This window comes from Carlito syrichta, unplaced genomic scaffold (genome assembly GCF_000164805.1).
Source record: "Carlito syrichta isolate Samal-C Ts95f unplaced genomic scaffold, Tarsius_syrichta-2.0.1 Scaffold289316, whole genome shotgun sequence".
Classification (NCBI taxonomy): Eukaryota; Metazoa; Chordata; class Mammalia; order Primates; family Tarsiidae; genus Carlito; species Carlito syrichta.
The window spans coordinates 69629-97570 of NW_007233412.1; positions in this window are offsets into that span (position 1 = coordinate 69629).

The following is a 27942-nucleotide window of genomic DNA, read 5'->3' on the forward strand; positions in this document are numbered from 1 at the left end:
GGATACTCCTGATGATCAGATTCAATTACCTTTGCCAAAATGGTGGCTCTCCTTTTTACTTTTTTTTTTTTTTCCCCTGACTCTGTCCCTTGATCAAGCCCCCTCAGATTCCTATCCCTTGCTAACTAGGTACTACAGCTCCTTTCAGGTATTGTTTGTTTCCTCCCAGATTAGGTCCTCCATGCCTCCACCTGGATTATATCATGACTTAACTCTAGAGACCAAGAGGAGAATTAAGGATGTATGTTAACTTGCATGAGGGAAGCCTCTCCAAGCAAAGACAGACAGTTAACCCGAAATAGGAACAAGTGAGCCACTTCCTTAATTGTTTAGGGAGATTTGGGGCTTCCAAGTTTTTAGGTCCCATAAATCCAGATCTCCCATCCCATGTGTCAAGGTCATGTACTTTTTTTTTTTTTGAGTTGAAGTCTCACTCCGTCGCCCAGACTGGAGTGCAGTGGCCGCTCCCGCACCGCAGCCTAGACCTGCTGGGCTCCGGCGATCCTTCCTCCTCAGCCTTCTGAGTAGCCGGAATTACAGGCATGCGCTACCATGCCCGGCTGATTTTTTGATTTACTGTAGAGATGAGGTCTCGCTGCCCAGGTGGATCTCTGAACCCCAGGCGGGCTCAGGCAATCCACTCACCTCAGCCTCCCCAAGGCACGGGATTACAGGCTGAGCCACCGAACTTTTTAACTGGAACTTTGACCTTTGCATAGCACACCTGCTTAACTCGAGAGTTAAAGCATCCTTGGGGCTCTGTCACTCCTATGATTAGGTCCTGGACCTAGTTCTCAGCTCTCTTTGACTCTGACTACAGAAAGTGAAACTATCTTTATATGGCAAAAGTCTCCTAGATTTCACAGTTAATTTTCAATGATCAATTAATTATTCTGAACGTATCTCTTTTTTTTCCCCTTAGGCAATAGTACACTTTCCAGTTACACATTTTTAGAGCGTCCCTTTACCCTGTATTTCTCATACTCCTGATACACCACACCAGCTAGTACATCATCCTTCCATCAATACATCATCCCAAGTGAAAGCTCTAATTATTCTGGTGGCACTTGGTGCCGGGAGCTGTCTGTGCTCTACTAAATACTACTGACGGAGTCACTGCCAGCCAAGGAGCAAGCGATCCGGTTCCTAAATCCCACCCCTAGTCTCCTGTCTTAAATGAGTGTTAGTATCTATTGTTTCCAGCTGGGCTCCATAGGAGGTAGACTACTGAGATGAAAATTCCTATAAAGGAGATTTACTAAGACAAGCTCTTGAGTGAGGGAAGGGAAGGGAAGGGAAGCAGGAGAGGGAAGGGAACTAGGAAAGGGAAGGGAAGAGAAGAAAAGGGAAACAGGGAACAGAAGGGGAAGGGAAGGGAGGGGAGATAGAGAAGGGAAAGGAAAGCAGAAGGGCTGGTCAGAGGGAAAAGTTGCGTGTTGACAGTCTCCATCGAGGCTGCAGTCAGCTCTCAATGGAAGATGAGGCTGGGGTGTGTCTTATGTAACGCCTCAAGTTGAGGAAAGTGAGCTTGGTATTTCTAGTCTTCACCGATGGATCATTAGCTATAAGGCACCCGCATAAGAGGCATAACCTTGGGCAAGCTAGCGATCTTCAGGCAGGGTGGTCTCCAAGGTGGCTGAAAGCTGAAGCCTGCAGACAGGCAATCCAGAAGACGTTCTTCATTCCTGCAAGAGAATCTGGGTGGTGTATCAAGGTATCCACCGAACCGGTTTATGACACGGCTACTCAGTTTGAAGGCAAAAGAAAAAATAAAACACAAAAATATCTTCTGTGTATTGAAAATAAAACATTCATGAAATACGTCTTCTTTCCGCCTTTCTCAACCCATTTGATTCCCAACTGTAGTTAGTCAGAGAAGCACTTAGGTTGAAGTTGCAGAGAGAACAGACAGTAAACTGAGCATATGAATTCTTCCTAGATTTGAGAAGAAGTCGCTGCTTTTTAAAGCAGCAACCTCGAATAATTCTTTCTCTTTCTCGGTTGAGGTGAACTCTCCTTGTCCCCTACATTCAGGCCAAGGTTGAGACCTTCTTCTAGATGGCTGAATCTCCTACTGTACTTGTTCCCAGGTTATCCTAACTTGAGTGTACTGTTTGTTTCTTACTGGAACCCTAACTTACTACAAACATCCTTCCTGATGCTATCAATCGGTTAGTAAACTCCCTTAGTGTTGCATAAGTGCTTGATTTATTCTTGTGTCTCTAAGATGGGTTCTAGGTGTTTCTATAGCCACGAAATAATTGTGTTTCATGAACCATTATTTTCAAATATATACATAAAATTTCTAATTATCTCAATGCTAATATTTGAGGCTCTGATTACTTCCTATTTTTGCCAAGATTGGAGAAACAATCTTAAATGCAACACTATTTCCCATATGTCATATTTAATAAATATAGTATTGGTTAACTCAGATTCTCAGTTATATCATTCTTATTAGAGAATGCAGAGATCTCTAATTGGATCATGGGAAGAGAGAATTACTCAAGAGAGTAACTCAGATTCTCAGTTTTTTAATTCTTATTAGAGAATGCGAAGATCTTTAAATGGATCACAAGAAGGGAGAATTACTCAAGAGAGTCCAATATGTGTATGACCTGGCAGTAATTGATTGGTTTCAGGACCTTGTTTCTGTATCTGTACAATAAGAAAACAGGAAAATGTGACATTGGATATTTTGAAGTTCCAGTATTTTTGTAGTTCTCTGATGCAGAACATTGTTAAATGGGCACATTGCTTGGAATGTTTATGTTGAATCCCTTTCTAAGGGTATACAACTACTGAGTCATCGTATTCTTTAAAGATAATGTCCTAGACAATTGATTATCATTTCCTGCCTTTTAACAGATGAGAAGAAAATGAGAAATAGACAATGACATTGAGATTTTGGCAAAGACAACAATGTAAGGTTTATAAATACTGCATTTGTGCTTCGGTGAAGTGGCCATTGCTTAAAGTTAATGGCTTTGGCAGCCCTGGATGGCCCAATGTTGATTGACTGACATAAAGGTCAACTGCTTAATGAACAAACTGTCCTTCCAGAATAAAGACACTGATTCTGGTCTGCTGACAGGAGGGGCTGTCATTGAGAGTCTTATGTACAATAGTGATGATGAAAGAATCCATTCACCTTCTTTTGATCCCTGCTTCTCGTGATCAATGGCACTTAAGTCAGGTCAGGACCAGGAGTGAACACTTCTATGGCGGTAGAACAAACTAAGACCAAGCTGCTACAAAGCAGTACTCACTTCATCTGTATTCTATTCAAACAAATGGAACTAGCCAGCTATAGATGGTAGTTACTAACCACTACACAGACCACAGACAAATTCAGGATGGTGTTTCCTACCAATTCTAAATTGCTCAAACTTGAATTCAATCATTTGCTCACTCCATGAATTGAAAATTAATTTTGAATTCCAGCACAGAAGTCATTACTGAACATTAGAAAACTTATTCTGTGCTGTTTTTGTTGTTGAGTTGATTAGGGTAATTTGTGAAATTGGGTAACTAGAGATGAATAAGACTTAATTTCTTGATTCTTTGGAGAATATGAACACCTAATTTAATTCATGGATTCGGAATCTAAGCACCTATAACATTTTGGAGTAGATAATTCTTTGTTGGGGAGGGTTTTCCTGAGAACTGTAGGATATTTGGCACCAGCATGGGCTTCTACTCATGAGATGCCAGTGGCAACCCTTCTCAGCTGTGACAACCAAAAAGAGTTCTAGACATTGCCAAACATCCCCAGTTGGGAAACACTGATCTAAAGCTAATTTATTTATCTGAGTAAGATAAGTAAATTTTTTCTGAGCAAGAACTTTGGGGACTCAAAGAAGAACAGAATGTGACCCCCCCTCAAGGATCTTGCAATATGTTCAAAAAAGGAAGACCATTAAATGGCACCATTAAGGTATATATGCAAGGTTTGGGGACTTTTAAAAACTTCTTATGCTTTCAAAGTATTTCACTTAGTAATAATGTATTTAATAATAAATTTACCATGAATTGATTAGACTACTCCTTCTAATACTTCCTGAGTGAAAACAAAGAACCTAAAATGTCAGGGAGAAGGGTTGAGAATAGGAGCCATGAAAAAAAATTTTTTTAAAGGGAATGGGTTAGCTAAAAAAAAGGTGGCCTGACCTTTGACACGTTAGTGAAGGAAAATGTTAAGAGTGATGTCTGAATATGAAAACTGATGTTACTGGCAGAGCATCAAACTTTAAGAAAGCTATCAAGCAAATCTTCTAGATCTTTGAAGCCAGATGTTATACATGTACAACATATATATCTATATTGCCATGAAACAACACTTGGCACCATGCTTGATGGCGCAGTCTTCTCACGCTGGATCATTCACCTGGGGGTGTGGGCAAGGCTTTGCTATTTCTTCCTCCGTGCTGCATTTTTAAACACTAAACTAAAAGTCAAAATGCGGTGACACTTCCCTGAAACTCCAAGAAATGAGAAGGTGAACTCCTGCTGGGAGACATAATGCTGTCCCAAAGTTGCCGCCACATACTAAGTAGGCAGGGAGGGATTTTATATAAAAGTCATGCTCAAAAGGCAGTAGAAAAGGAGGGGATGGAATAAGATAAGACTTGGTGAGATTTTCAAAATAAAACTCTCAACGGAACACACAATTTTCCATTGTGAGTGTCAAACTGGGTTAGAACGTGTTTTGTGATGGGAACTGCCATTTAGTTCAACCATTTTGGGACACGCCCAGGAAAACTACAAACATATACAATTCTACAGTAGAAATCAATAAGGCACATGGCATGTTCCCTATGTGAGGAATTATCCTAGTAACTCAACAGGGTTAGAATGACACTGTGAGAAGTCCAAGAGAGTGACAAGTATTTTTAGCTTATAAATTTACATTTCCAGTAGCAACAAAATACTCAGATCAGATACTGAGCGTAAATGTTCTGAAAAATGCAGAAGTATGTACTTTATATAAAATTTAATTTTTTAACTTGAATGAAAACTATACAGAGGTTTGGAGAAAGATCTTCTTGGATCAAGCAATCTTATTGTTTTTGTTGTGCAACAAAAATCATTTAAAATTCTAAGCAAAGTTTTTGAATGTATGACTAAAAATTGCAGTTAAAGATCAGGTGCTAAAATATGAACCAAGGTTAGTGAAAAGAGAATCATTGACTATACCAATCAAAATTAGCATTTTGCTTTTGGATCAACTCACGCTTAAATGCCCAGAGCACTGTAAATAATCTTTTTTATTTTCCTTTTTCTTTCTAGGTAGAAAGCAAAAGACTGCTATGCAAGCTTGATCCAGTAACATGCTGACTTGTAAACTTGCCCAAACTATTTTACAAATGGAAGCCCACTTTGCACAGGACTGTCCATAACTTACCCCCCCAAAAAAAAGAAAAAAAAAGAAAAAAAAAAGAAAAGAAAACGAAATACAGCACAAAAAGGCAAAATGACACAAAGAAGCGGTCTCCTATATTTGCCTCAATTCATTCCCACTTAGTTTAAACAGGTGATACTGCAAAGTTCTGGGTGAGATGATTCAAATATGAATTAGACAGATTCCCTATTGAATTGTTCACAACTTAGTTGTAGGGGGAGTGGTTAAGATAGAAGCAATTCACTAAAATAGACCTCATTAACATATTGTTAATTATAACACAAAAGAAACGATTCAACCTAGAACATTGTGGAAAGGAAACAAGGATAAAAATGGGGAGCTGTTTTTCTCTTAACTCTGGCAAGCTTTAGAAAATTGTATGTAGGTTGATATTCATAGAGTGTATTAGAAGAGACTTTATTTTTTGGTTGCTTACTTCTTGTTCTTAGTCACAAATTGTAGACAGGACAATGCAGAGACACTAGTAGTTATCTCAGTGCCATTTTAGGAAGGGGTCAGTTTCTCTTTTATCTTGTAGCTATTTGGACTGAGCCTCAGCTTTTCTTTAAAGTTGGAGGTGTTCTAATCAGCATCTCAGAGATGGAAGACAAAATCCCAAACATGTCCAGGACGCCTCCTTTTTTTTCTTAAAGTGTCATTCTATTAGAAAGTCAGCAATTCTTAAGATTTTAAATATATATTACACCAGAAAGCTTGCCATTAACCAATTAAAAAATTAATAAATAGATGTAGCATTACTCTTTTAATGTTTCCCCACATCTATAATAACATTTAAATATTTATATATGTGAGTGAATTTTGCGTGAGCTTGTATTTAATGACATACAAGTTGCAAGCTTATGGAGATGGGAAAAAAAATTTAAATATTTATATATGTGAGTGAATTTTGCGTGAGCTTGTATTTAATGACATACAAGTTGCAAGCTTATGGAGATGGGAAAAAAAATCTCCTGTCTATTGTCTTCATTATATTTAATTTAAATCCAAATTGACTATTTAAATAGCAATGCATTGAAATTCTAATTCATAACATATTTATGCTAATATAATGAATAATTATATACTATTTTTATAATTTTGGGTTTCAACACATTACAGAGTTTTAGATTCTTAGAGAATTTAAGATGACCATTTAGTTTAACTAAATAGGTAGCTACAAAAGTGATTTATCTGAGATTTTTTTTCCATTGCACTCTAGCCTAGGTGACAGTGAGTACCTGAGATTTTTTAAAAGATAAAAGTATTAACTATTCTTGAACCAGCATTATTTTTGTTAGAAAATATTATTTAAAATGAGTCCTGGCTAGAAAATGTGAAGCAATGGCCTCATCAGTCTGAGAATTAAAGTTTCAGAAAATTGTTTCAAGTATTTCACACACACAGTAAAAAATAAAATAGTTGCAGATCATTTAAACCAGTTTCAAGCCATATGTGGTAAGATGCTATTTGAGAATCAAATAAAAAAATTCTGAGAAGGCCTTGTAGTTTAAAATAAATAGCAAACTCAAGGGAGAATTCAACAGGGAGATGTGTAATGGCAGGTGTGTATACATGATTAAGTTATTGATTTATAAAATTATGCTACAGTTTATGTTTTCCCTCTGTACCTGTGAATACAGTGCACTTTGAATCATCATAATTTATCTACATCATGTTTTTGAAGTGCAATATGACTGTTTAAATACATTTCAACCATGATCACTAACAAATTAAGTTGGTGATAAAACACCCCAGAGAGAACAAGTTTCCTAAGAGAAAATATGAAAAGACTGACACCCTTGTTAAAATATTGTAATTTTTTTCATTTCATTTACTAAAGTGAAATCTTTATAACTTTCCTGATTATGACAGTTCAGTGTAACAGATTTCCCATTGAATAGGTACAAAGTGAAATATTCATAAAGCTGATTGGTCTTTAGATCAAACCCATTTGTAAAAATAAATGGTACAGAAAAACTTCTATGTTATATTTCATCTCCTTAGAAAACTGATGTTAAAAAATGGTAACCATGCATCTAAGGAAAAATTTATAAAAACCACATCTTCTACAATGGTGTCATTATAACAATCATCCAGAAACAAAAGAAGCATAAATGAAACATGTCCATTTTAAATACACTGAAAGTGGAATTATATGGTTGAAATAGCACTGTATTCATGTTTATTTTGATTCATTTAATGCTATTCAGGAAAATAGATACACCTTAGCAGGTGCTGAATAATATGCAGAAAAATGAACATTTCTATTAGAAGCACCTGGATAGTCACAGCTTAGATAATAATAACCCAAAGAGATCCACGCAATCCAGATTTTATGCAATGAGATTCCACTTCTCATCTCTGCAACGTGACATAATTTCATGTTCTGTTATATCTTTTCAAATTAAATACAATGTCATTTCTAGTTTTTATAATGTTGTCTTACATACTGAATATACATGCAGATATAGAGTATCTTAGATGTATCACCCTAGAGAGTCATTCTCTAACCCTCTATCAAGTATATAAACAGACATTACAAAAAAACACTTTGAGTATTTACAGCCAAGTGCTTTACAGATACTAATTACTTTCTTGGCCTGACAAATTAAAGTTTCCTAAGAACCTTGGTGCAGCAAAAATTCTAGGAGGTAAGCTATCATGATTATACAGAATTTTATTCTCAAAATTAAAGTAAGAGGTCAAATAGCTTGCCTACTTTCAAACAGATGATAAAAAAAAAAAGAGGGCCTGGTAATTGAACTGTCATTCTTAATCATGACACTGTATATCTTGCATATACTTCCTGGCAGATACTTATATCTATCCCTTTCCCAAAACTTACATAATGATGAAATATCTTGCTGATATTTTCCAAGTATCAGAGAATAAATCTAGATTTACTCTTGCTATTTTTATAACTGTTGATTTTTTCTTCTGAGCAAAAATTGTAAAGAAGAGAACCTCAAGGATAATCCTCTAGCGATAGGGTTTTGTTTTGTAGAAAAATTCAGTCAACTAGAAGAGAAAAAAGAAGAAGGAGAAAGAGGAGGGGAATGAAAAAAAGAAAGAAAAAAGAAAGAGTCCAGTTCACATTAAATTAAACAAGAAAGAAAGAATTGGAGAACTGAAGCCAAGGCCTTTTTACCAAAGCAAGTCAGATTGTCTCCTGCATTGGATATATGCATTGAAGTTTGAGGACTCTTTATGGGCTAGGGTAGAGTTGAATGGGAAGTTTATCCTCTAATTTTAAAGATACCAAAAAATAAATAAATAAATAAATCAAAGAAACTCTCTTTAAAACAGCTCACACTTCTTCCACACACCATTCAGGTGCCTGAAATGCAGGAAAAAAATAACACAAGCTGTCGATATCTGGCAATCCAGTTAAATAGAGAGGCACACAATATATCTACTCACTCTATTTTTGAAAACTAGCTTTCAATAAGCCCAATTCCAGTCAAAAAGGGAAGAGAAAAGAGAATTCACATTGTTTCATACAGCTATTCTACAAGGAGAAATAAAGTAAAGAAATGAAGTAATCGAGAGATGCACAGAGAATGCAATCAGAATTAATGGAAACAAGAAAGACATTTAGAAAAAACATTCACCAAGTTCTAAAACAAAATTTCAGAAGACAAATGCATCAAGTCCTAAGGAATTCAGAAAATCAAGTAGCAAATAAGATCTGTGAAAGAAGAGATCAGTCGTGCATGGTGGCACACACCTGTAGTCCCAGCTACTCGGAAGGCTGAGGTGGCAGAATCGCTTGAGTCCAGGAGTTCAAGTCTGCATTGGGCCTTGTTCCACTCTGCTTGGGCCATAGAATGGGATCCCAACTCAAATCATAATAATAATAACAACATCAGCAATAACAATAATAATAAAATTTCTATAAAAAGAAAAAGATTAATGATGAGATCACCAGAAAACTCATGAGGTTGTGTGAGAGTTGATAGTAGTTAGAAAACAAAGTGAGGAGAATGGTACCTATGCAGTGATGATGGATGCACCATTAGAAACAAGAAGGAGGATTTGGAAAGCTATTTCCAATGAAAAGGTATCTGGTCTGAGATTATCACAAGTGAGGAGAGAAAAGACAAAGCAGGGAAAAAAAGAGTTGTAAAGTAAATGCTAGATTTTGAGAACATACACATATGGAAAACTGGAGACTCCCTGATGCAGAAAGCAGAACTCTTAGAATTTAAAAAATCAAAGGTAAATACTTTATCTGAAGTAAGAAATTAGCTGAATTTACACATTGACAAAGTTCACTGTGTTCCCAGAAAAGTTAATAGAGAACACTCAAAATCAAAACATATCCTGTTGAAATTATTAAATTATGGGGATAAAAAAAATAGTGCCAAAAGCATTCAGACAAAAGAGGTAGCACACACACACATACACACACACATGCAAATCAGGAGAGCCTCAGACTTCTTTAAGGAAATCATTGTGGACTGGAGTCAAGTCTACAATGTTTCCAAGTAAAGGAGAGAGAATTAAAATTCCATTCTTAGTCAAGTGACATTAATATGTAAAAGAAACAAAAAGGCATTCTCAGATTCCCTGGGATTTAGGAAACATATTACCTCTAAGCAAATCTTTATATAATTTATATAAGTAAGATACTAACCAAAACAATAAAATTCTGATGTGGCAACTATTGAAACTAAACTAAATAGAACTGAATAAATGAAATAAACTCACCAGTTATAAAGAAAAGTCTATTTTTAAAAAATAAGCCAATGATAAGTTGTATGCAAGTTCTATGTTTAAAGTAAAATAATTCAATTGCAAATGTAAGTACAGGAGGCGCTTCAAGGTGACAGATTAGAGGCATCTTTCACTTCCTCCAGGAGTAGATAATTACACTTTGAATAGATCACCCCAAAGAGAACACTGGAATTCAACAGAGAAGTGATTAGAAACACTTAAATCAAGAAAAAAGAAGGAATCAAGGCAGCCTGCTTTACTGAGCGATACCTCTCAATGTGGGGAAATGGAAAGGGAGAGTCGCCAGAGATCTTCATTTCCACCACAGATTCCTTTGCTCTTGACTCTCATGGGCCCAAAACTAGCATAAGGAGCTGGTAGCAGATTGGGCTGAGTCCAGTCCTAGCTCCTAGACAGTGTGAGCAGGTACTAGAAGTGTGGAACCTAATCTAGCTATGCCCTGAGGCCCCTCCTAGGGTCTGAAGTCAACTCAACTGCCAATAACACCACAGCCGGCAATTACTATCATGTGCCACCTGCAAGTCTAGGGACTGGCCTACTCAAAGTGTCATCACAGCTACCACCAACACCAGCATAAACTAACTGGGTTGTAGAGAGTTATCCCACCACTGCTACTGCCAATCACGATGCCACACTCACTGCCAGAGGTTCAAGAACTCATTCACTTGATTAGCCCACTGCTGTTATTCCCAGGAGTCAGGAAAGCCACCTGGAGGTCCAAGAATTGTCCTTCCTAAACTCACTAACTCTGGTACCAACATGCATCTCCATGGGATCCAAGTACAAGCAAACTCAACATACCACTAACACTACTAGGGCACAAAGACTGACCTACCTAGCATCTCAGCCTCTAGAAAAACTTTACCATGGCTTCCACTAGCAACCAAACCCTAAGCCAACGAGGAAATCACAGACACCAATGACAATGTTTATATACAAAAAAATAAAAATCATATAGAGACCACATTACTATACACACTCAGAATAAAAACCAAAGTGCTCTTTTTAACCAACATCATAGATACATCTTCAGAGAAATCTTCTAAAAAAGCACATTTTTAAAACTGAAAAAAAAATATTATACCAGATGCACAGATATCAATATGAGAACACAGGAAACAAGAAACAGCAAGGATATATGACATTCCAAATAAACATAATTATCCAGAAACAGATCTCTGTCAAAAAGACGTTCCTCATATCTTAAAAACAGAATTCAAAATTTTGATACTAAAAAACTCAGTGAGATACAAGAGAATTTTGCTCTATAGTACAAAGAAACCACAAAAGCAATTCAAGGTAAGAGTGAGTAATATACCAAAAAGATTGATATATGAAAAAAGAATCAAACTGAAATTCCGGAACTGAAAAATTTACTTAATAAAATGCAAAATACATTTGAAAACTTCAATGACAGACAAGATTAAGCAGAAGAAAGAATTTCAGATCTTGAAAAGAGGTCTTGTGAAATAACCCAGTCACATAAAAATAAAGAAAATAATAATAATAAAAAAGAATAAGCAAAACCTTCATGATATATGGGACATAATAAAGTGGCCCAATATATACATTTTCAGATCTCCAGAGGGCAAAGAGTAAATGAAAGGATTAGAAAACCTATTTAATGAAAATATAAATGAAGATTTTCAAATTCAGCAAGAGATTTAGACATTCAGATACAAGAGACTCAGAAATCCCATGATATAATATAACAAGATCTCCTCCATGGCACATTATAGTGAAATTGTCTAAAGGCAAACACAGAGAGCATTCTAAAAACAGCACAAGAAAATGTCCAGTTACCTATAAAAAAACTTCCCTCATACTAACATCAGATTTCAGCATAGAAATCTTACAGGACAGGAGAGAAATAATTGATATATTTAAATATCTGTAAGAAAATTACTGCAAGCCAAGGATACTACATTCAGCAAAAATATCCTTTAATGTAAAGATGAATACAGTTTTTTCAAGACAAGCAAACACAGAGAGAATTTGTCACTACTAGACTGGCACTACAAGGTAATACTCCAGGCAATGCTCAAGGTAATCTAAAACTGGAAGTGATAGGATGACATTTATGAAAACAAATGAGGGAGAGGAAAAACTCAAACGGTGCTACTACAGAAAAGTATCAAACCATAACAACAAAAAAGAAAAGAAAAAGAAAGGAAGAAAGAAAAAATATACAAAACAACCAGAAAACAATGACAGTAATATAGCATCATATATCAATAACAACCTTGAATGTAAATAGATTAAATGATTCATTTAAAGATATAGACTGGCAAAATCAATTAAAAAACAAACTCAACTATATGCTGCCTATAAGAAATGCACTTTTCCTGTAAATGCAAATATAGACTGAAAGCAAATGGATGGAAAAAATATTCCATGCAAACACATACAGACTGCAAGTAATTGAATGGGGGAAAATATTCATGCAACCAGAAACAAACAGAGCAGAGGTAGCTACATTTATATTAGGTAAAACAGACTTTAAGTCAAAAACTATAAAAAGAAAAGGACAAAGAAGTATATGAAATAATGATAAAAGAATTAATCCAGCAAGAGGATATAACAATTCTAAATATATGTGTACTCAACACTGGAGTGCTCAGATTCATACAGCAAATATTATTAGATCTAAAGAGTGAGATAGACTCCAGTACGATAATAGATTATACAATAAACTTCAACACTCCACTTTCAGCATTAGACAGATAATCTAGACAGATAATCAAGAAAGAAACATTGGATTTAAACTGGACTTCAGACCAAGTGGACCTAACAGACACGTATAGAACATTTTATCCAACAACTACAGAAAACTCCTTCTTCTCATCAGGGCATGAAACACTCTGATAGTTTTCATGGCAGACTATATGTTAGGCCATAAGGTGACAATAATTTTAAAATATCAAAAGCATATCAACCATCATCTCAGACCACATGAAATAAAACCAGAAATCAGTAACAAGAAGAAGTGTGGAAACTATCAAATAAGTGAAAGTTAAATGACATGTTTCTGAACAACCACTGGGTCAATTGAAGAAATTGCAGTGAAAATCAAAAAATTTCTTGACACAAGCATGGGAAACAACAAAAGCAGTGCTAAGAGGGAAGTATATAGTAATAAATACCTACATTAAAAACATACACACACAGAAAGATTTCAAATAAATTATCTAACAATGCACCTCAAGGTACTAGAAAAAGCAACAACAAACCAAACCTAAACTTAGCAGAAGAAAAGATATGATAAAGATCAGATCAGAACTAAATTAAATAGAGACTAAACATGTAAACACACTCACACACGCAAAGGATCAATCAAATGAAAGTTGGTTCTTCAAAAAGATAGAAAAAATTGATAAACCACTAGCTTGACTAACCACAAAATGAAAGGAAAGAAAAACTAAATGAAAAAAATCAGTAATAAAAAAGGAAGCTTTACGACCAATACCAAAGAAATACAAAAGATCATCAGAGATTATTATGAACAACTATACCCTAACAAATTGAAAAACCCAGACAAAATGACTAATTTCCTGGAAACATTCAACCTACTAAGATTAAATCATGAAGAAATAGAAAACCCAAGCAGACCAATAATGGATAGCAAGATTGCATCAGTAATAAAAAGTCTCCCAACAACAACAAAAAAACTCAGAATTGAACAGATTCACAACCAAATTCTACCAAACATTAAAAAAAAAGTAATACCAGTCCTCCTCAAAATATTTCAAAATACTGAAGAGAAGAAAATTCTTCCTAATTCATTTTATGAGGCTAGCATTTTTCTAACACCAAAACCAGGCAAGGGCAAAACAACAAAAAGAAAAGTGGTGGATATTGATGCAAAACTCCTCAACAAAATACTAGTAAATCAAATCCAACAATACAGCAAAAAGATAGTTCGACATATGCAAATGAATAAATGTGATACATTACATCAGCAGAATAAAGGGAAAAAGTCATAGGTCATCTCAATAGATACAGGAAAATCATTTGATAATTTTTACATATCTTCATAATAAAAACTTTCGACAAACCAGACAGAGAGGGAATACACCTCAGAATATGACAAACCCACAGCTCTCATTATACTGAATGAAGAAAAATTAAAAATCTTTCCTCCAAAACATGTAACAAGATCAAAAGTATATGGGAAAATGCAAAACATTCATGAAAGTAATTGAAGAGAACAAAAACAAATGGAAAGGCATCTCACGCTCATGGATCAGATGAATTAATACCGTTAAATGAATGCACTGCCCAGAGCAATCTACATATTCAACACAATCCCATATACCTGCCAACAGGTGTACAAAAATTGCTCAGCATCACTAATCATAGGTAAATGCAAATCAAAACTACAGTGAAATATCATTTTACTCAATTTAGAATGACTATGATTAAAATGACAAAAAAAAAAAAACACAGATGTTAGTGAGGATTTAAAGAAAGGGAACTCTTGTATACTGTTGGTGGGAATGTAAATTAGTACAGCCACTATGGAAAGCAATGGTGATTTAAAAAAAAAAACAAACTAAAAATAAAACTATCTTATAATCCAGCTATCCCACTACTGGGTATTTGCTCAAAGAAAAAGAAATTAATATACTAAAAGCACATGTGCACTTCTATGTTTATTGCAGCACATTTTACAATAGCAAAAATATGGAAACAACCTAAGTGCCGATCAACAGATGAACAGATTTTCTAAAAGTCTCTCTCTCTCTCTCTCTCTCTCTCTCTCTCTCTCTCTCTCTCACACACACACACACACACACACACACGCAATTTGGCCATAAAAGAATGAAATCATGTCATATGCTGCACTAAGTGAAATAAGCAAGGCACAAAAAGATAATTATTGCATGTTTTCACTCATGTGTAAGACCTAAGAAAGTTCATTTGGTGGGGATAGAGAGTAGAATGATAGATACCAGAGACCGGGAAGCTTGCCTGGCAAGATGGAAAGAGATCGTCTAATAGGTGCAAACATGCAGTTGGACAGAAGAAATACCTTTTAATATTTGGTAGCAGAGTAGACCGACTATAGTAATGAACATTATATTGTATTTTTCAAAACTTCGCGAGAAGACCTGAAATGTTCCCAACACATAGAAATAATAAATTCTCGAGTGACAGATACTTTATATATTCTGACTTGGTCACTACACATTCTATTCATGTAACAAAATTTCACATGTATCCCATAAATTGTATGAAAATAATGTATCTAAAAGTTAAAAATAAAATAAGGTGATTCAAAAACAATAAAATAAACAGGCAAGTATATAGCAAACAAATATATAGTTCATATAAACCAGGAGATATGAAGCTCTGACAAAGTAGCATCTAAGAAAAAAATGTATTAATTGAGGCAAAAAAAAAGCACTTAGATGAGAAATAATGTCTGGAACGAACATATAACTGTCATTAATATTTTCCAAATTTTATAATAGCAGATCCTTTAAGAAATCTGGAAATTATTTTTTTTGAGTAGGAGTCACACTCTGTTGCCCAGGCTGGAGTGCAGTGGCATGCTCACTGTCACAACAATCTTGACCTGCTGGGCTCAGGCGATCCTTCCACCTCAGCCTCCCAAGTAGCTGGAACTACTGGCATGAACCACCGTGTCCAGCTAATTTTTCTTGATTTATTGTAGAGATGAGGTCTTGCCAAGTTGCCCAGGCTGGTTTCTAACCCGTGGGCTCAGGCAATCCTCTCACCTCAGCCTCCTAAAGTGCTGGGATTATAGGTGTGAACCACTGGCCCCTGAAATCTGGAAATTCTAAGAAAAATAGTCAGATACAGTAGCTCCGCCCTTATCGGCAGTTTCACTTCTTGTGGTTCCAGGTGCACAGACAACCATGGTCTGAAAATTGGTGAGTACAGTGCAATAAGATATTTTGAAGAAAAACCATGTTCACATCACTGTTATTACAGTATATTGTTATAATAATTTTATTTGATTTATTAGACATTATTAACTTCTTATTGTGCCTCATTTATAATTTAAACTTTATCTTAGGTATACATGTATAGAAAAAAGAAAAGTACCTAGAGTTCAGTACAATTCATGTCTTCAGACATCCACTGGTCATCTTGTTACATATCATCAGCAAATACAGGTCTTACTGCACACAGAAGTAGATATATATCTTATATATAGCTAGCCTTCATTATCCACGGGTTCTACAACTGTGGACTCAACTAACCTGTATCAAAAATATCCAAGAAAAAAAAAGATACCACAGCCGGGCTTGATGGCTCCGCCTGTAATCCCGCGCCTTTGGGAGGCTGAGGTGAGTGGATTGCCTGTGCCCGCGGGTTCGAGATCCGCCTGGGCAACGAGACCTCATCTCTACAATAAATCAAAAAATTAGCTGGGCGTGGTAGCATGCACCTATAATTCCAGCTACTTGGAAGGATCGCTGGAGCCCAGCAGGTCGAGGCTGCAGCACTCCAGTCTGGGCGACAGAACGAGACTCCAACTAAAAAAAAAAAAAAAAGATACCACAAAATTCCCAAAACCAAAGCTTGAATTTGCCCTATGCCCAGTGTTACATGAATCCACAAAATGAAATGGTGATTAAACATTGTATTAGATATTATAAGTAATCTAGAGATGATTCAAGAATATAGGAAAATATATACAGGTTATAAGCAAATATTATACAATTTTATATAGGGAATTTGAGTAGCCATAGATTTTGGTATCTGTGGGGAGGAGGATCCTGGAACCTATTTTTCATGGATACTGGGGAATGACAGTATATAAAATATATTTCCATCAGTCCTTAGAACAAATATACAAAAATAATGATTTGATTAATATCATTAATATGATTGATTAAAAAGAAATATAACAAACTCTACATGCAAACAACTCTACCTGAAAACAACCGACAATATATCTTCTCAAGGATCCATAAAACATAGGGTTAGCTTAAAATTGGCAGAGGAGAAAATAATCTACTCAGAATGAGTTAATAAATATATAATTGAGATGTCTTGCCTTTAGTTTCCATAAACAACTACTTTGTAAGAATGCCCACATTTTTCTATTTCCTATTCATAAATATTTTATTCCATTTTCATATAAAAATGGGGCATTCACACCTGGCCATTTAGCCCTGGTATATGTGATTGTATAAAATAAGGCATTTAAAAAGGATTTTTTCCACTAAGGAGACTTAAAATACTTGCATATGTGCTTCAAATTCTGGGAAGTAGCATGGAATGTCAGTGATTGATGAGCTAGTTATTTCAAAATTCCATTTTATGATAGTATTTCAGAAATGTTAAGTCTCGTGGCGGTTCTACCAGACCCAAAAGCTGTAATTCAGTGGTGGCAATAATGCTGAGCAGTTAGTTCTGGCCGTGTAGCTTGATGCCATCTTTACATTCACAGATCAATCCTCCATACACCACTGTCACATAAAAAACACCCGATCGCACTGTACAATTTGGCATGATTGCCTAAGAGGCTTGGATTGAACTGGCATTAATTAGCTATGTCACGCTATTATTCATTCCCCATGAATTTGCTCTTACCATTCAGATCAGGAATGAATTCACTAGCACAGCAGTATGTAGAAACAATATATGATCTACTTGCTTGTGTTTGGTCTCATATTCTTCTTACCCCGAAAAGTCAGTGCTGTAGAATTTAAAGCACTCTAAATTTTATTCCATCCTTCATATCTACCCTTCCTTTTCCAGCACAAATAATTCACACGTTGAGAGACTTTCCAGTTTGAAAATTGCAAGTGAAGCCCAGTTCTCTTTCTTCCCTCTGTATCTATGACAGTTTTGGCTTAGTCTCTGCCAGATTCTCTCCCTACCTAGCACATCATTCTTTGTGCTGAGGGCCAACTTTCCTGGATTTAAATGTTTGCAGAGAATTTCATCCTGGCTTTATACATGAAGTCAGATAAATATATTCCTATTTATTCTGAGTTGGGAACCCCTAAAAGAGAAGAAAAATAGTTCTTAATTATGCATCTACTTAAATAATATGGAACAATTACTATCTACTACATTGCATACGAATCTTAGGTGAACACCATGGAAATACTCATTTTTAAACTATTATTGAACATCTTAAAGCACTTTATTGCTCATGTTATTGTCCAATATAGCTGGTTGCTGGCAGCAACCAGAACTTTATTCTTTCTTAAAGCTTGTCTATATCTAGGCAAGAATATAGGACAGAGATTATATAATTTTGTTGCCTAGAATCAAAGTAGTCCCACAAAACTGTGGACAGTCTTCCAGATTGTGTGTGTTGAAAATAGTCAAAAAGCACTGCATATTCTTTTTTTCTGTTAATGAGTCTAAAACAGATTAAAGAGAAAAGAGTTCTCCAGAATGACTCTGTTCAAATATATGTCATTAGAAGTTGCTTTGCAAACTCTACAATTACATAGTTTGATGGTTACTTGTTAAAACATTTTAAACTGCAATTGATAGGAAATTCTGCCTTGGTAATACAAAAAACACATATTATCTCAAAAAAAAGTCCTCCAGTAAGGCATCTTCATGATTACTTAATTAAGTAGACTAACAATATGAGGAATACCTTGCCATCCCTACTATATTAGCTCAGCTCCTGACATAAAGGGAAGATGGTTACTATACTTTCGGGTATTATCTATCGTCATTTTCCTACCCAGTACAAGGAAACACCCAATAAAAACTTTTCTTTGATTATCCAATGTTAAATTATACTCATCCCAAAGCTGCCTCACTGCATGTTTTGGGTTTACCTGTAATATTCCATATGATGAACTGTAACCTATCTGGATATGCAGACAGTCTAACCTACTTTTGTGCCAATCACCAAATTGTGACCAATCAAAAGTGGCCAACTATTAAAACTGAGTTCAAGTAAGGCAAACACCAAGCTGTAACCAATTTAGTGGTTTCTGTACATCATTTGTAGTTTCTGTACCTCACTTTCCTTTCTCTGTTCATAATTTTCTTTCACCATGTGTCTGCACTGGTCTCTCTGAGCCTGTTCTGGTTCCAGAGGCTGCCTGATTGATCAATCATTCTTAACTCAATTAAACTCTCTTCAATTCAATTTATCTTTTTCTAAAAAAAATTTTATTTTAAACATGTGGGGTATAATTCAGGGTTAAGTATATACATGTTCATTATGCTGGTATCCTTGTTGATGAGGTGTGACCCTCCTGGCAGAATCACACTACTGCCAATCCCATGACCCCGCCCCCAGAAATTTCCCACTACTGACAATCCTTTTCTTTTCTTTCTTTCTTTTTTTTGTTGTAGAGATGAGGTCTTGCCAAGTTGTCCGGGCTAGTCTCGAACCTGCAGGCTCAGGCAAGCTACTCGCCTCGGCCTTCCAAAGTGCTGGGATTACAGGTTGACCCAGCCAACAATCCTTTTCTTATAGTATTACAAAAATTGTTCAAGGTTCACTTATGAGTGAGAACATGTGATACTTAGTTCTTTGTTTCTGTGATAGATCACTCAGTCTCATAGACTCCAAGTCCATCCAAGTTGCTGTGATGTTCATAACTGTGTCCTTATTTATGGCTGCATAACATTCCATCATGCATATTTACCACATTATAAAAATCCAGTCCTCTTTCAATGTGCAGCACTGTTGGTTCCATGTTTTTGCTATGGTGAACAATGCTGCAATAAACATACATTTGCAGGCATCTTTTTCACAGAGTGATTTGAGTTCCTCCGGGTATATTCCCAGTAGGAGGCTTGGGGGTCATATTGAAGGTTGATTTTTAGACCTTTTAGAAATCGCCACAATATTTTCCACAGAGGTTGTACTATTTTACACTCCCGTTAACGTATAGAAATGATCTCTTTTCCCCGCATCCTCTCCAGCATCTGTTGTTTTTTGAGTTATTGATGGTGGCCGTCCTGTCTGGAGTTAGACGGTATCTCAGTGTGGCTTTAATTTGCATTTTTTTGGTGATTAATGAGGCTGAGCATTTTTTCATGTATCCGTTGGTTGCTTGATGTTTTCTTTTGAGAAGTGCCTATTCATATATTTTATCTACTTTGTAATGGGGCTGTTGGTTTTTTTCGTTTCAGCACTTTTGAGGTGCTTGTAGATCCTAGATGTTAGGCCTTTGTCAGATATACAGTTGGCAAACTATAGAAAATGCTGGTGACACCATTACAGAAATTGGAACTGGCAACCAACTCCTGATCAAAACCCCAAGTGTCCATGCCACAGGAGATAAGATAGACAAATGAGACCTCATCAAACTGACAAGCTCCTGCAAAGCCATAGAAATCATCAAGAGAGCAGGGAGACAGCCCACAGACTGGGAAAAAAATATTTGCCAACTGTATATCTGACAATTTATCTCAATTTTTTAAAATACTTGAAAACATCTCCTTATATTCATTGGCTACTATGATATCACATCACTGAGACTGAACCTATCACTAATAAGGGTACAAGGGTCATCATGATTGGCTTAGGCAAATCAGCAATTATCCTTGAACCAAAGATAGTGTCATACTTCCTTTAGTCACAATGGGGATTCTGCCATCAAGAAAGAGGGATTGAGTCCCCCCTACTGGGAATATACCTGGAAAAACTCAAATCACTCTATGAAAAAGATGCCTGCACACGTATGTTTATTACAGCATTGTTCACAATAGCAAGAACCTGGAACCAACCACGCTGCCCATCAAAAGAGGACTAGATAAAAAAAATTTGGTCATATACATAATGAAATATTACACAGCCATAAAGAGGAACAAAATCATGAGCTTCGCAGCAACCTGGATGGACTTAGAGTCTATAATACTGAGTGATCTTTCATAGAAACAAAGAACTGAGTATCAAGTGTTCTCACTAGTAAGTGGACCTTGAACAACTATCCTAATATTATAAGAAAAGGATTGACAGTAACAGGAAACTGGGGTGGCGGGATGGGATTGGCAGCAGTGGGAATTTGTCTGGGGAAAGTTGGGCATATTTCATCAACAAGGGTACCAGCATAATGAATATTTGTATACAAAAACCTGAATTATACCCCACATCTTTAAAATAAAAAATTTAAAAGTTTTTTTTACAAAGAAAGAAATAAAAGGGATTGAGAAAGCAACCAATAGTATGTGGGGAATTCATTTGCTATATTTATGAACCCATATTTTATTTGCAGTGAGAATGGACTTCAAGGCAGGTTAATGATCTTAGTGGAATTTAGAACATTGATAGGACAAGGTTCATATGACTGAGGTAAATAATAAGAGGTTTTACCAGAAAAAACATTTCTAGAGTGAAGATTCCATACTCATATGACAGATGTTTCTAGTACATAATAAGAAGTGGCAAAAGGGATTAGGAAGACTCAGTCATTAAGAAAATAGAACGGGGAGGGCACTGAAACCACAATGTTTAAGAGGACGCATTTATCTTCTCATTTTTGACCTTAATTTAGGACAGGACAAAGCAGAATGTAAAACATCTTTGCTTGGTTTTTGAAGATTCCAGGCACTGTTGTTTCTTCTCTATTTCTGTTTCTTCATTCTGCCATGCATTTAACAAATACTATTCTAGCTGATCGAAATGGCAAGACTGTATTTAGCAAAGAGCTCCACCCTCAAAAAGTTTAAGCAGTGATTAATAAATAGAATAAAGAGACAAATAATATTAAGGAAGTAAACAACATAAAGGAAACACATGGTAAGCAAATGCAATGCATAGTAGATTACATGGTCTCTTAGAAGTGGATGTATACTATGGGAAAAAATAGGACTGTGAGGCAGAGTCATGAAGGCTAGGAAAGCAAGTGGGGTTCACTTTTAAGTGGGGTGTTAGAGTACACCCTGTTGAAATGATATTTAAGCAAATAATTTCTGCTGTTCAAATCAACTGTCTTGATTTTAATTGGTAACACAAGCGTGAAGTCTTTGAGATATTAAACATGCCTTACAAAATATCAGCATGTACTTATTAACTATTCTGTAGAATAATGACATCTCTTATTAAACCATGTTAGAACACTCATTTCTTCATCTTTCTCTTTAAATATCTCTAATGGCAGATTTTAGTTCCTGCTATGTATTATAAATTTCCATGCACATTGATTTCTTCCTTAAATGATGACCAGTTCTAGGTTTATTCCAGCTATTGTCCTTTCCTTTGAATTCTGCCAACTCAGTTCTGTACCCTAAACACTTGACTGAAATAGAACCTCCCTTTGTTTCTGGGAAGACTATCTTGCACTAAATTGAAAGTAGACTTGAGAAGAAGAGGGAGAAAGGCTTATGAGAAATTGAGAAAGGAAGGCTTCACTCACTTTATCAACCAAGATAGTCAATGATCAAGTCTAGTGATCAAAGGTATAAAAGATTGCCTTCATATCCAGCTGGCTTTTTATAAAAGTTATTGATCTATTTGGTGTAAAATATAGAAAGTGTCACCTTTGGGCATGATTTCAAATTAATGCTTGTTTTTATGTCTTTTGATGACTCACTTTTCTACAATCTCTAGACACGTAATGTGTTTGTTACCTAGGTCTCCCACAATGGTTGACTCTCCTTCCAAGCAGCCCTGGGCTTTGAAGGTTTTGAATCTCCTTTTTACCTCTCACCCTTGTAGACAGATACCTTAGTTTCATGCTAGATTCCAGTACCAATGTGATAGATTATTTTGCACAAAAGTGCATATAGGAAAGAATATTATAATTTGTTCCAAGTAATATGCTCACAGTTTTGCAAGGTTCTTGTATATCTCAATCCAAATAGATATAGTGAATAATAAGAGATACACAGAAGACATTTTAGAAAGCAGGTGTGCTTCAGATCATAGCTCTGGCCAAAATACAAAGGCAGGACTCCTTAGTCTTCACTCTGTAGAAAATACTTTCTTCAACTTGTTTTCTCTCTCTTGCTTCAGCAAATTTGAATTACACTATAATGTAGTAGGAATAAAAGCCTCCAATAGGCTAGGTGCAACAATTTAAATAAATTGATAGGGTGAAATTTAGATCATAAAGGATATTATTCTTAACTAGGGTTATTAGCATCCTCCACAGAAATATTTAGAAAAGGAGGAGTGCATTTTACAAATAACACATCCTTTGGATGGTCGCTGGCATTAGTGGATGGAGATAATCATGCAGGATATTCTTCAAAGATAAGGAAAATTCCACATCACAAATGTCTCCCACCCAAAATGCTAATAGTGACTCCGTAGAGAAACCATGGATCATGAAATCTGTCAGGAACAGTAAAGGCAGAAGAAAAGAAGACCCTGATATTAACGGTACGGAATATGTGGTGGTGAAAATGAGGAGGTATGATGACTTGGTTGGGGAAGTGGAAAGAACAGGAATAGGCATGGGCAAGCTATCTGATTTGTTTCAAATTCAAAGATAGGTAACCTTTTTTACTTTTGAATTTAACACAGCAATTCTCATTTTTGCAACTGAAAAAAGTAAGGCTTAAGGAGATTTAATAATTCACACAAATTCCATACATTAGTAAGAGATAACACCAGGATTCAAATACAGTTTCATTTAACTCCAAAATTCTCATTTTTTTCCCCTTAGAATGAAAGACATTGAAGCACTGCTCTGATAGTAAAAGTAATCAACTGATTTATATGACTGACAAATAAAATATATAGATATAAACACTTGCACCACAAGCTTGTTTATTCCGGGATTTAAAGACTCGTGTGAAAAGATTGGGGGCCAATACTATGTTATTCATAGTACAATAATATGCACTGATATGCATAAAAATATATGTATGCATAACAATACAAGTATTATTTTATTATTCCTTCAGAGACTTCAGAAGACTAGCGCGTGGAAGAGCGAAAGGCAAGGCTGAGGTGATGGTATGGGAGCTTAATTGACAGCATTGTTGCTGCAGACAAATGAATTAATGGCCTGGATGTAGCCTGGCTTTTTGCCCTGTAACTTCATAGTCTCTTCTTGAGCTGACCCTGAGCCAGCCTTCTGACTTGCTTTGGCCAAGACAATGCTGCAGGACTCATAGCATGCTAATTACAGTCCTAGATCATAAAGGTCTTGCATGTCTTGTCTATTTTTCTTGTTACTTATTTGGGCCCTGCTCCCTCCAAGGGAATAAGCCTGGACTAACTATGAGAAGTCAAGATGCCACATGGAACAGGACCCAGTTATCTCAGTCAAGGCCATCCTGGACCCTCCTATAGCAAGATAATCCCAGGCATGAATGATAGATAAGACTGGAAGATCCATCTACTACTCTTTTAGATGTGTGTGGACATAACATATGAGGGAGCACAATTGAGACTAAAATTATTGCCCAACTGACCCATAACTCATGAATATTAAAGATACTGATTATTTTAAGTCATCAAAATGTAGATTGGCTTGTTATATAGCAATAGCCAACTCACACAGATGATTTTCTTGAGTGATTTCTAAAGCTTAGTGTTCATGTCTCGTGAGAAGCAACACTGCTCTAGCTTCTCAGAAACTGACAATTCTGAGTGTGTCAATAGGGTATATTCTCCCCATAGTCTGGCTAAACCATCAAGAGCATGAGAACATTAACAATAGTGAAGCCCTTGGGGCAACTTCAAGGTCAGCAGACATTGGTAAGAGGAACTATCTAGCAAGGAAGACTATGGTACACCTTGTTTGAGACTTTAGCAGATAGATTGATTTGTTAAAAACATATGAATTATGACTTTGTAATGTTAATATCCTGGACAGTAATGTTTCTTTAGTCTGAGATTTGAGTTAGTGAACTGAGAATTAAAAACAAATTTGTTCAACTGAGAATTAAAATAATAAGACATTGGAACTACCACTTGTAAAAGCAAAGCTATCTTTCAATGCAATTTGTCGTATCTCTCTGGAGTTGTTCTACTGAAGCCAAGATACTTGTCCAAATGACTTTTTTGGCATCCTTTCCCACCCATAAATTCATAATTTTAATCACAGGGGATTGTTACCAAAAGAATTGCCTATTCTTTATAGCACAATATTACTAATTATTGATACTTAACAATGTTATTTAAGTCAGCTCTTGTATTTTACAATTTTTACTGAATTCCTAGTGCTCATTATTGAGCAATCAGCATCTTCATTTACAATATCTTCAAAGAAAAAGAAGGTTTAAGTGGGAGGATCTGAAGACTGGGAATTATAATAATCAAATCTTGTGGTCAGGAGACATCAGTTGCTGCTGTGAGGTCTCTGGAAGATAAACATGACTGAAACCCACACTGAATGAATAGCTGACATCAACAAGTTTTGTACTATGTCCTACCCAAACAGATTGGGTGGGAAGAGAAATCTTCCAAAATTAAATCAACGCATCATTTCCAGACAACATTTTTGTAGCCCACTGCCATCCAAATTAGGGAGGAGGTCAAGAAGGAAACACTGAAACCTCCATAAATCATCTTATAACCACCACAATGTCATCTTTCTTGGTTTGGAATTAAGTAGGGTTGGCTCATCCACCCAGGAATGCTCCTCTGAATGTCCTGAAAAACAAAAACAGACATGGGACATATTTAAGAATAAGCCATAGACTCGGATTTTACTAATATGTTCTGTGTGTATAGTGACAATTTGTAAAAAAAAAAAAAAAATCAAGAGCATGAATAATGAGTCTTTAGTGCGTGAACATATATGGTGGGAAGTTTTTGTGTGTGTGATTGTTATAACAAATCAAATCTTGTCAGACAAAATGGACTCTTGAATAGTTAAAGCATATCAAATTCCTAGTTATCGTGTCATTTGTTTCATGTATAAATAGTGCATAAAATCAACTTTTTTAAAATGAGAGAATGCCAACCTCTCTCTTCCTACTTGTATTTTAATAAAATCTTATTTTATAAATAAAGATATATGAACCAGCCCATTACATAACAAATGATGCACTGTGGATATTCTGCATTCCTGAAAGTGTTTCCTTCAGCTAACAGTCTTGGCTAGTGGGAAGTTCTTGGTTGAGATGTGACGTCAATGCCACCTAAATGCACACATTTCACCATGCCCAAGACAAAGATGACTACTTAAGTTTTATTATTTAATTTAAATATTTATCTAAGTAACGTTACAGATGCTAACAAATCTTAAATTTCAGAAAACTTCATAAGAAAACTCAACAATCTTGACCTCACCTGTTCCTACCAACTAACTCACATTTTTTAAAAATCATGAGAAAAGAAAAACTCAATGGATTTTATTTCATCAAAGCATTTCTTTCCCATGACAGAATCAAAAGCTACTTTATAGATCAGGAGACAATATTTATAATATTTAAAACATGAAATATTAACAGCTAAAATATAAAAGGAACTCCTGAAAATTAACAAGCAGAAGTTAGAAAACTCTGTTGATAGAGAAATGCAGGTTATGAGCAGGCCTGTCACATCAAAGAGAATCAGAATGCCTGAGAAGTAAATATATGACCAAATTCATTGTTAATGAGATGTTTCCCTTATAAATTTTTATATATCTCGGTACCCACAACTTGGAACAAAAAAAAAAAAATGAGTCATTCTTTGCCTCGTGTAATATTGACTATTTATTACTACTCATTCAGCTGCATTTATCTTGAAACTTGTCTAGAATTGGAATGTAAAGCTGGCTTCTCCTGGATATCTAGAACCTACACTGGGATGGCTTGAACCTGTGTGGCCACACATCTCACTGTATTTGAGTAGGTTTTCCTTCAAAGTAGATCACATCTTTGTGTGGGCTGGGGTTCTTACATAGCAAAAGCAGAAGCTTAAATGGGAATTTAAACAAACGTAGCATCACTTCTGCCACAATTTATTGACAATTAAATTAAGTCACAAAGTCAGTTAAGAGGAAGAAACGTAGTCACAGTCTCTTCATGTCAGGAGTGGTCAAGAGCTTGTGATTATATTTAACTGCCACATTAGTTAGTTGCAAACACATTAAAATAATATACTACTTCTCATCCATCAGACTGGTAAAAGCTATACAATTGGAATAGGATTAGGCAAGGTTGTGGAACAGCAGAAACCTTAATGCATTTATAAATATTGGTAATATAAATTTTGTGAGGACTCTGGTGATGCATAGAAACAAAGCAGAATTTACTCAGATCCAACATTTGTAGTTATATATTCCAGAGATATCCTTGAAAGGCTCCCAAGGTGAACTACTCTGAAAATATTCATTACGGTATTATATGTGGCAGTGGAGAGAGGAAGGAACCTTATGTGATCATGATTGTAGAATTAGTCAGTGAAACAGGGTAGATTTATATGGAATCTCACAAATGCTATGAATTAAATATAATCACAGCAACATGGGAATATGTTTAAAAACATAATGCTGAATAAAATAAAACAAATAAACAATATATCTCAATACAATTTATATAAATTACAACAGTACACCTGAATTTATAAAAACTTTTTAAAATTCATATGAAATGTATTAATTTTACTCAATTGAAGCACACTTTAATCAAGTATAAATCAACCTTCTTAAAGGAAGTAACTTTTCAAGGAAGACAATAAGTACAGTAAGAATGAAGATATGAAATGAAATGAAAAAATGAACACAAGAGACATCCATTGTACAAGTTTGAAAACTTAAGCACAATATAATTTGATCCTTTGATGACACAAATTTTGGTGATTTCACTCACTTACACTATGCCCTTCTCACTTTCAAAGCTTTGATTATTTAATGTATGCATTTATATATTATGGGATTATATAATATTTATACCATATTATGGAAATTTAATACTATATAGCATATACATAACATGATTCATATAATATATATGAT